Raw genomic sequence first — 10788 nt, 5'->3', positions numbered from 1 at the left:
CGTATGTCCACACAAGTAGATAATTATGTATATTTTTTCACTCTAAAATTTTATTTAACCTATCATTTAACAGCAAAAACAAATAAAAAATATCAATTATGCTCTACTATCCGGCCCGTTGGCACATGAAACACTGGATCATAATTATATTACATACATAACACCCAGAAAGCAATTTCAGTTACCTAAGAGGTTCTTTTATGTAGCATTGTCACACACATACTTGAGCACGAAGATGTAGCTACAACCTTAATTTCTCTTCACTCAATAAAGTTGTCTTGCCATGGCAGTTTACCTTCACTGATGAAATAATCAGCGAAATTTTCTCTGATAATTTTAGCGGCTTCCATCGGGTTTCCTTGGTTTCTTCGGGCGATATTCATCATATTTGAATCTTCAGCTCTTAAACCTTGCACAGTGGTACCGCAGTTTATATTTTCTACATCAAAGCAATCCGCAGAGGCATAGCTGAGCGAAGATTTCACTAGATAATTGTGCAACACACAACAAGCCATAACTACGGCATCAATGTTGTCTAAACTCAAATTTATTCGTGTATGAAATATTCTAAATCTTGAGGCCATAATTCCGAAAGCACTTTCTATCACCCGACGTGCTCGTGAGAGACGATAGTTAAATATCTTTCTTTCGTTATGTCCAGTCAAGTCTCCCATTCTATAAGGTTTCATCATATCAGGCCGAAGTGCAAAAGCATCATCGCAAACAAAGACATATGGTAAAACTCTATGTGATTTATCTAATTGTCCTTCAGCTGGTATATTCAGAGATTTATTAGTTAATTTTCTGTAAAACAGAGTATTCTGTATCACTCCGCCATCCGAATTCCTGCCATTTGAGCCAAAATCACACATGATGAATTCGCATTTCGCATTAGCGATTGCCATTAGGACTAGACTATGGCGTCCTTTATAATTATAAAACAGGGAACCACTGTCAGCTGGAGGAATAATATCCACGTGCTTGCCGTCCAACGCCCCTAGACAGTGTGGAAACTGCCAATCTTGCTCAAATTGTCCTGCGACACTTTTCCATTCTTCTTCCGTTTGAGGGAACTGAAATGGAGAAGACTAAATGAGATTAATGCACTGGAATGCGTCAAAATGATTGGTTTCATTTTCCTTATAATTAATGAAAGGTTATTTCTTCTTTCAGAATTCATGCCATGATGTTGAGCCTGTGCCTGTGTCCAGCCCCTCATCTGATGTAAATGAACTAGAAGTTGCTACTGAAGGAAATTCTATGCTTGACATCAGCTACCCATTACATGTCAGCCGGTCGTCAACTCCTTTACCAACAAATAGTACAACAACTAATGTGGCACCGTCCAGACCTACCCAAAAGAAATGTAGAACGGCCATGAGTGATGATGTGCTGATGACTATCAATGAACACTTTAAAAAACCAAGGGAGCAAAAAATAGAAGATAAGCATGACGTATTTGGGAAGAATGTTGCACACAAGTTACGTGGATTGGACAATTTACAGAGGATAATGGCTGAAAAAATCATAAATGATGCTCTGTTCGAAGCAGAAATGGGAAATCTTACCCATCATCATAAACTTTTGCCTGTACCAGTAACAAACACGCAGTTTCCAATTCAGCACAACGTATTTCCGCAACCCTCTGCCACACCCAGAACAGTACCTCACACCATGCCTCACACAAGCCTTCACTTGCCCTCACTTTCTTCGACAATGGACCCTTTAGCTCAGGCAATTAGTGTATTGAACGAAATCCCTTAGTTATTATATTAGTGATACATAATTATTGGAAACTGGCATACAAGTATTCTGTTTGATATTTGTTTTGGATAATTGTATTATGTATTTCTGGTACAAAAATACCGTACACGTACATAAAGGATAGAAAAATACTGGTTACGTTCTATTTTTTGTTACCATTGTTGTGATTGTGTTATGTACCAACATATTTCTCATACTTATTAAATACTTACCTTCAAATACTGGTTTTGTAGAACCTTATAAATCGCTCGGCACGTTTCAGGAATAATAACCCGGAGAGCTTGAGCTGATATCAAGGTTGAAAACTTCAGGTCTTCATAGGAGCGTCCTGTGGCTAGAAATCTTAAGGTAGCTGTCAGTCTTTCATGAGGCGTTATTGCACATCTCATGACTGTGTCTTCTTTCTCTATGAAAGGTGTTACTAATGATAAAAGGTTCAAGTACGTTTCCTCGTTCATCCTTAAATAATTTTTCCAGTCCTTAGGCACCGCTCTCAACTCCGCCAACAAGTTTGTATGAGTATAAGTTTTTCTTTTCAGTAGCCATTCTCTACTCCACTTGCGACCTCGCTTAGATCCAGATGCACTTTTTGCCCTTTTTACACATAATGCCACAGCTAAACCTGCTAGAGCCAGAGATTCCTCCTCCTCGGATGACATTACGGAAACTGTGGTGTGGAAGCGATGCAAATTGTAACGATATATCGGAATGGTGTAGGGGCAGCGACGTCAGATGGCTTGCAACGATTTTTATCTGATCAGTTATATCGTTCAGATAAACAGTTACGTCTAGGGCCGGCCTTATTGCTTCCCTCACTCCTGCTGGTATCTTCCCCTTCAACGCACTCTTTCTCTCAGCCTCCGCTAAGCTTCTCTCTACCACCTGTTTCTTATTAATCTTACTTTTTCCTCCCACTAAAGGAGCGTGAAATAAGGATGAAATAAACGGAACACTTTGCACAGAATGATTAATAGGAAAGATGTGCAAGAAAGCAGTGAAGGAATGAACAGATAGATAGATAGATAGATAGATAGATAGATAGATAGAAGAAAGATAAAATAACACAGAAGAAAGTGAAAATAACACAAATAGCAACACTGAAATGAGATAAAACACACAAAACACCACTTCACATTGTAAGAAAGAGCAAACTGATGTAACGAAATGAGAACAGGTAAATTGAGGTGGTGGTGGTGGTGGTGGTGCTGGTGGAAGTGGCGATGCAGAGTTACAAGTATGAGGCAGAGAAGGGAAGGGGAAAAGGAAGGGGACTAGAAGGGGACTGGAAGGGGCTGGAAGGGGCTGGAAGGGAAAAGCCGGATCCATTACACCACGGAATGTTGCCAGGAAGGGGAAAAAAAAACACCGCGCTTGGAACTTTTAATGGATGTAAGATAGTTGTGGGGAAAATATATATGAAGGGAAACCGTGAAGGGATAAAAAAAATATATATATATATATATATATATATATATATATATATATATATATATATATATATATATATATATATATATATATATATATATATATATATATATTATATATATATATATATATATATATACTCGTATATATATATATATAAAGGAAATATTAGAACTAGCATGGCGTCATTGGAGTGTAGAGTTTCTGAGAATGTAAAAAGGGAAATGAGAAGAAATTTTTACCTAATGTGTCGCTATGAGGGGAGGTGAAACTCTCTCTCTCGGTGCGGGAATGTTGTGAGGGGAATGTGAGGGCGAAGATACGGCCGCAAGAGGAGAGAGTAGAGGCTTAGTTGTCCCTTGAGGGGATGCCAGGTGTGTTTGTGTATGTGTGTGTGTGTGTGTGTGTGTGTGTGTGTGTGTGTATGTGTGTGTGTTTACTTTATGAATGTGTATCTTAGTTGAGTAATTACTGATGCATATATTATTACTGCTCTCTCTCTCTCTCTCTCTCCCTCTCTCTCTCTCTCTCTCTCTCTCTCTCTCTCTCTCTCTCTCTCTCTCTCTTCCTTTTCCTCCTTTCTTTCCTCCTTACTATCATTCTTCTCTCCCTCATTCCTCCTTCATCACTCACCATCTTTCATCTTCCCTTCCTTCCCTCTCTTCTTCCCGTACACACACACACACACACAGAGAGAGAGAGAGAGAGAGAGAGAGAGAGAGAGAGAGAGAGAGAGAAAGAGAGAGCTCTTTTACTCAATATAGGAAAATAAAACTATCCAACTGAATGTATGTGTGTGTGAGTGTGTGTGACGCAGGGCAGATCTCTCTCTCTCTCTCTCTCTCTCTCTCTCTCTCTCTCTCTCTCTCTCTCTCTCTCTCTCTCTCTTAAAATTGCTTTGGTTTCACTTCCCAGAGTACGAGTATGTTTTCAGTGTGTGTGTGTGTGTGTGTGTGTGTGTGTGTGTGTGTGTGTTGTTTTGATATACTGTTTTATCGTGGGCTGGCAGGATAGGTACTAAGGGAGGGAGTGTGTGTGTGTGTGTGTGTGTGTGTGATGTTTGCTTCTAGTTAAAACTCCCCCAGCTCTCAACTATCTGGGTCAGTGACTTTGTGTACAACACTTGAAAACAAACTCGCGCTCCGGCAATAGCTTACGAAGGCAAACTGAGGTGTATATTTTATAATGTTGTTCCTCCGCTGGCGTTTGGTTCTGGGGTACGATTTTATTCCTTCAAAATGTGTTCTGGTAAGAGTTTATTCTTTATAAACGTGTTCCTGGTACAGTTTTCTGCCTTATAGGTTTGGCTGAAAAAACAAGTGGTTTTAATTTGTTATACTTGTTGATATATATATATATATATATATATATATATATATATATATATATATATATATATATATATATATATATATATATATATATATATATATATATATATATATATATATTGCCTGGTATGGTTATAATGGTTTATTTATTTGTTAGTTCATTTAGAATTATCTACGATGTTGGCCTGAATACTTAGAGAGAGAGAGAGAGAGAGAGAGAGAGAGAGAGAGAGAGAGAGAGAGAGAAAATAGTGATGGATTAATTCCAGTCTCAAAAAAAGAACTATAATTCATAGTTTTGAACCATTACTTAAAGATATGAAACACATAAGGATTGAGTCACTTCATAATTTAAATTTAATCGTTCATTTGACTTTGTTCTATTGAAGCTTTAGGCCCTTATTATTAACTCATCACATTATGTATTTAAATTTTTTTACATATTCGTCAATATAGTAGGAGGTGGATAGTTTTTTACTGATCCCATGGGTATATTGTTTTTAAATATTCAATGAAAGACGTTTGGAGAACGTCAAACTTTCTTTGCCACAGAGAGAATGAGAGGACGGGTAAGAGCTGTAGCTGCTTATTTTTTATTTTTATTTTTATTTTATTTTTCATGTTTTAATAAGCTTGCTGTTGTCGTAGGTCGTAGTTATGGTAGATAAGACTTAAACTGATCGCCAGTCAGTTAGGGAGGATGAAAGAAAACTGATTATTGGCCAAAAAGAGATGTGGGAAGGAGCTGCTGCCGGTGATATAATTAATCTTTCTAAGTTTCAATGAGCTGTTGTCGTAGGTTACCACAATGATAGATAAGCGCTTGATAGTTTTGATAAGTATCCCTTGACAGGAAATATTTCAGGAACACTTGCTAATGTTATGAGAGGACAGAGTTGATCGACGCGGCCGTTTTCTCGTCATAACCAGAGATGATTAGTGTTATACGACTCTTATATACTTTGATTTTCGTGTGTCAGTGCGTCATGTTGGTCATCTTGTTAAGTAGCTTGGGTAAAGTTGAGTGAGGAATGAGTCTGCAGCGTAGGATTACTGAGACTGACGTGGCTTGGTTGAAGCGAAGTGTGGTGTCCTCCGTGGTGTGCACATGCCGTGGTATAGGTGCGGTGTGCTGTGGTCAGGTGTTCTTTGATGTGTGCTTGTCGTGGTGGTGTGTGGTGTAGTGGTGTACTGAGGTATAGTGGGGCCGAGATCTGGTGTAAGTGTGGTGTGGTGTGACTAAGGTGTTGTGGGTTTATGTGTAGTGTGGCGTGTGGTGTGGTGAGGCCTAGACTTGCTTCAGGTTTGGTGTGGCTGAGGTATTGTGGGGTGTGGTACGTCGTGGTGTGACAGGTTGTGTGGTGTGTGGTGTGGTGTGACTGTTGTGTGGTTCGTGGTGTGACAGGTGAATGCAGATGAACAGCACAGTGCATTGACACACTCCCTGTAGTACATGAAATTTCACTAAACCTGTCATTATACTTCATGAGATTTATGAGTCCATCCTTTGAGTGCCATTGTGTCCACTTATGCACCATTGTATTGCATGGGTGGAGTTTGTTAGCCTGATTGATCACACAGCATGGGAGGACAGAGGTGGGAGGGTAAGGCAAGGGAGGGGAGCAGAAGGGACAAGAGGAAGCTAAGCTAGGATGTGATTAGGGCACCTTGTATATACATATTTCCTTGACCCTGCATCTCCTCTTATTTTTGGGGGGCTGTTACTGACAATAACTACATTATTCACTTAGGTGATGGCAGGAAAAATTTGTTGTGACGTGCATGAGAGGGTAGGTTTGATTTAAGTCAAATTATTTAAGTTTATTTAAATTATAGTAAAAAATAATTATTTAAATCAAAATTAAATATACTGTATTCAAAATTATTGAAATGTTACATTGGGTCAAATATCTAATGATATATATATATATATATATATATATATATATATATATATATATATATATATATATATATATATATATATATATATATATATATATATATATATATATATATATATATATATATATATATATATATATATATATCTTTTTTTTTTTTTTTTTTTTTTTTTTTACTGTACTTTTATGTTTGATTGGAGTTCCACTTCTTTTTCTTTGTATTTATGTATAGTTACTTTAACCTAACAGATCTGATTAAGCTATGATTTTTATGTGAAAAACTCCTCTTGGGTAATGTATATTAAAGTACAGTTTCATTTAACACTGGCCAAGTTTGATACAAGAAAATGGCCTCATAAGACTGAAACAAATAGTTACTGGAACAACCCCTAAACCCCTAAAGGACAGGAACATTCCTCATGGACACTCCTCCAACCTGGGCTGGTTTTCACAATTCAGTGAAAATAGGTCATGTTCCATCAATTTCTCAACTCTGCTTTGACCAACTACTTAAAATGTAATAGCATCACACTTATCAATTCTTCCTCTTCAATCTTCTGCCACCGTGAACTTTGGAAAATTTGAAATTAAGGCCACAAAATGCAGGTCAACTATAGAAGCCACCTGCCTCTACATTGCATCAACCATAGACACCATCCATCCTATAAGGGTTAAACCAGTAAAGTGCCTGGAAGGCGATTGACGAGCAAAGCTGTCAGTAATGAAACAGTGGAAGCACCCTGCAGATTGTGCACTTGACTAATATTCAGATCACTCTAGCAAAAAACATTGCAAGAGTCGAATGGTTGTGCTATGTACTGTTGGATAGGAAATTTCATTTTGTGTTTATTGGTGTCCACTTTTGTTGAGACAAACAAAAGTTGATGAAAACCTGCAAAAACTGAAGTTTGGTTTACAAAATCACAATTTTGACACACTTCTACTTTTTACAAGTTACCCTTTGACTTCAGCCAATAGAAGAGATGAAAGCTATATTATGTAAAATTGATAGAGTTGTGCTGTCATATGGTGCAAATTTTGTTACAATCGGCTATGTTGTTGAAGAGATATTAGTGTTTGAATAGTGTTATAGTTGAGCTGGGCTGGATCAGGCAGCTCAAAATGAAACAACAATCTCCTTAGAAAACTTTGCTTTTGCCTGTAATAAAAGAATTGATTTATATAAAAAATCTGATGTAAATCAAATAAATAGATTTTTTATTTTATTCATTTTAAATCATGATTTTATTCAACTCTTGTACAAATATGTTTTGTTACTTTTGTTATGTTAGTTTTAATTGCAATGTTGCTTTCAAGGGACAAGAATGTACAGCAAGAACTTGCAGAACTCGGACAGAAGTGAATTACCGGATCTGAACACCTGAGTAGGTAAAGAAGCACAGCTGCACAAGCAAAGAAGAAACACTACTACCATGAATGCCCAAGACTTGTATGACAATGTGCTGCAGGGAAGGGAGCGTAAGTCATTTCAGTTCAGTGATGATAACTTCTCACCCAAGTCTAACCTGGCTGTATCCCCACACTACACCACCCTCTCTGGCACTCCATGCCGATGACTCTCACTCTCCTCCAGTACTTGTGACACGCCTCGGTCCAGCCTCTTTGACTCAACTGAATTTTCAATCAGCTTATCACCAGACAACCATGGTTCCAACTGTGGGCACATTTATCCCATAGAACGATCACATTCAGAAATGGGTGCCAGTACTGTGGAGACCAAACTCAGGAAACTGGATCCACTCAGGTCATCCTCTGACCCAGAGATGAATTGTTGCCACTCGGAAACTCATGTCTCTATAATGAAGGCTTTAAACAAAAGTTATAAATGTGAAGAGAATCTCACTGGTGACTTCTCCAAGGCTCTGTTGCTTCCTATCCTTGAGATTGGGAAACACCCAGACCTTCAGTCTATAAGTGTTCATACTCTAGCTGATGTTATTAAGGGCAAGTACAATGATAAACTTGCCTCCTGCAGAATTATTGACCGTAGGTACCCGTATGAATATGACGGAGGGCACATAAAGGGGGCAGAATTGCGGCACTTGCCAGAGTTAGTGACTCAGAACCCGAGAGCTAAGAAAGGTGTTTCACTTATGCCACTATAAGGCCTTCCTTGAGCTTATTTCATTATTTTCCCTATATCATTCTCTCCATCTTATGTTCTACAGTCCCTCCTTTCTAATGCATGAGACTTGCATTGCTCAAACTAAAGTTTTTATTGGGCTTATTAGAAATTAGGTCATTTATTGTTTAATTGTGTTATTTTACTGAGGATGTTTAATATTTTCATGTCATTCATCCATTAACAAACCTTTTTATTGGCTTTATTAGAGATTAGGTAATTTATTTAATTGTGTTATTTGACTGAGGTTGTTTAATATTTTCATGTCCTTCATTCCTTCCTGTCAAATTCATTAACCTTGCAATGTTCAGACAACACTTGTATAGTGTGAATACTTTGGTATTTTTTGTTTTGTTTTACTGAGATTGTTTAATATTTTTATATCATCCACAAATTCACAAAACTTGCAATACTTAAACAAAACCTCTAATCTGTGGATTGGAGATCAGGCATTCTGTTCTGTCTTACTGTGTTCTGTTTTACTTATATAATCTGTGGATTGGAGATCAGGCATTCTGTTCTGTCTTACTGTGTTGTTTTACTTATATAATCTGTGGATTGGAGATCAGGCATTCTATTCTGTCTTACTGTGTTCTGTTTTACTTATATAATCTATGGATTGGAGATCAGGCATTCTATTCTGTCTTACTGTGTTCTGTTTTACTTATATAATCTATGGATTGGAGATCATGCATTGTGTGTTCTGTCTTACTGTGTTCTGTTTTACTTATTTTCATATGTCCTGTCAAATTTGTGAGACTCACAATACTCAAACAAAATTTGCAATGTATGGATTGCAGATTAGGTATTTTATTCTTTTTCATTGTGTTCTGTTTCACTAAGATTATTTAATATTTTCAGCCCAAGAGTGACACCACCATTGATGAGAAACCTGAGGACAACCTCTGGCTACAACTGGGCTTTACTGTGGACTCTGAGACAGGTAAGCTTTGGGGATCATTAGCTTTAGTCATCAATACTTAATTAGCATTGGTGAAAACTAGTGTGCATTCTTTCATTTATTTTTAAGAGGTGGCCATTTCTGTGATAGTGGTGCCTTAAGCTGACTAATGTTCTTTTATGTAGAGAGACAAGAATATGATGTACTATCTAACAATTTAATATTGTCTTAGCTAAGTAAATGCTCACAATTGGCCAGTTATAAAGACCTGGCCATTTCTGCAACAGTAGCATCTCATGTTGACTGAAGTTTTACCATCTTAGAGAGAGAAAAAAAAAGGATGCATTCATTGTGTAGCTATTCATATATTAGCTGACACTGTGCCTCCATGATAAAGCGGGTCGTGTGCTTGACTATGAATCTGTGGGCCCTGATTTGAATCTGGGCTGGGGCAGTTGATGCATAGTTCACCCATTTGTCATCCTTTGGATTGGTTGGTAAAGACTACCTGGGGAAGCATGGGGAAGGTAAACTATGGAAAATTGAATATCCCTTACCTCTGTGCCCTTGGGTAAGGGATATAATCCATCTCAGTTTCAGTGGTGTACACGAAGATGAGGTCATGTGCAGCTATAACTTGTGCTCCCAATTTTACCTTGACCTCAAATGTATGCTCATGAATGCCTGTTTATGTCTGTGATGCACAGTTGCAGGGTTTTTTAATCAGAATGAGTATGGTATGGTCTCGTGGAATGTCAGTTCACCTATTAATGCTTAGATTTCTTCATAAATACCTCTTCTAGTGTCTCAGGCACATTGACAATCTGCTGAAGATATTGGTAATGCTCCATACTCTTGGATATCTTAGTGTTGAAGGTTTGGATCAAGGCATAAGCTAGCTAACTCTCTCTCTCTCTCTCTCTCTCTCTCTCTCTCTCTCTCTCTCTCTCTCTCTCTCTCTCTCTCTCTCTCTCTCTCTCTCTCTCTCTCTCTCTCTCTCTCTCTCTCTCTCTCTCTCTTGCTTTCATTAATGATTCATGATTCAGAGTCCTGCAGAAAGAGTGAAGTCTGTGCTGCTTGGCAGATGCAGATGACAAGGTTGATCTTAACTTAGTATTTTGGAAAGGGAGGATTGGCTTGGTTTGATGCTGAAATTGGCTGCTCCTGGCTTGTTCCTTACTCCTGATAGAATGACCCAATTTCAAGTCTGGTACTCCTTCCATCACGACATTAAAATCTACTTCCTCATTCTCTTCTTTGCTTTCTCATGGTGAACTGCTGGAGACATTTGATTCTCCTTTGTTGTAAGGAGAGCTG

General features: G+C 37.9%; 2 long non-coding RNA genes across 2 annotated transcripts in view; both read left to right on the top strand.

Moving 5' to 3' along the window:
* The window catches only part of LOC135104977 (uncharacterized), a 2639-nt gene extending 656 nt beyond the window's left edge, over window positions 1-1983 (top strand). The window contains exon 2 of the long non-coding RNA XR_010270648.1: window positions 1174-1983. This is a non-coding gene — a long non-coding RNA (uncharacterized LOC135104977). The remainder of the gene's footprint in view (window positions 1-1173) is intronic.
* Window positions 1984-4675: 2692 nt separating this feature from the next.
* On the top strand, window positions 4676-9924 carry LOC135104675 (uncharacterized). Its single transcript, XR_010270481.1, has 3 exons — window positions 4676-5092; window positions 7745-7906; window positions 9432-9924. It is a non-coding gene; the product is annotated as an uncharacterized LOC135104675 (long non-coding RNA).
* Window positions 9925-10788: the final 864 nt, after the last annotated feature.

Source organism: Scylla paramamosain, chromosome 11 (assembly GCF_035594125.1).
Source record: "Scylla paramamosain isolate STU-SP2022 chromosome 11, ASM3559412v1, whole genome shotgun sequence".
NCBI classification, from domain to species: domain Eukaryota; kingdom Metazoa; phylum Arthropoda; class Malacostraca; order Decapoda; family Portunidae; genus Scylla; species Scylla paramamosain.
Note: the sequence above shows the minus strand (reverse complement) of the source record. Positions and strands in the feature narration are given on the sequence as shown.